This window comes from Brassica oleracea, chromosome C6 (assembly GCF_000695525.1).
Source record: "Brassica oleracea var. oleracea cultivar TO1000 chromosome C6, BOL, whole genome shotgun sequence".
In the NCBI taxonomy this organism is placed as follows: domain Eukaryota; kingdom Viridiplantae; phylum Streptophyta; class Magnoliopsida; order Brassicales; family Brassicaceae; genus Brassica; species Brassica oleracea.
In genome coordinates, this window is record NC_027753.1 from 15,817,451 (window position 1) to 15,818,059 (window position 609).

Consider the following 609-nt stretch of genomic DNA (forward strand, 5'->3'; position numbering starts at 1 on the left):
CATATTGGATTTCAGATTAATCATGTAGAGAAATCGATAAGAAATCAACAATAACACAAGAACATAACAATCAAAATCCAAGAGATGAACTTCTCAAGAGAGTTTTTGTGTATTTCTCAATAGATCAAAGATAATCTGCCTGGTGGCTACAAAAGATGTTTAAAACATAGGTTTTTCCAAGTGCAAAACGTCCAAAATAAATTGCAAAAAGGTCCTCGGGAAATCATGATTTTCGGCAGCAAAGTAACGCGGAGCGACTTGCAGGTGTTGCTCCGGGAAGTCGCTCCAAGGCCGATTTTTGGTGTCTCCGGGTGAGAGGTCGTGAGCGACTTTGGTGTGTCGCTCCAACGGGTCGCTCTGGATCGGGAGCGACCTTGGTAGGTCGCTTTGAGAGGTCGCTCCAGGGTCATCTAAGACGGTTCGGAGTAACGAGAACGCGACCGACTTCATGGCGTCGCTTTAGGAAGGTCGCTCTGAGAGGTGGGACACAGTGACTTCGTGATGTTGTTTTGGGAGGTCGCTCCCATGCTCTGCTCGTTTAATGATCACTTATTTCACCTCCTTTGAGCTCCAAATGTCCCCAAGAACTCCATGTGGCACTCCAATACC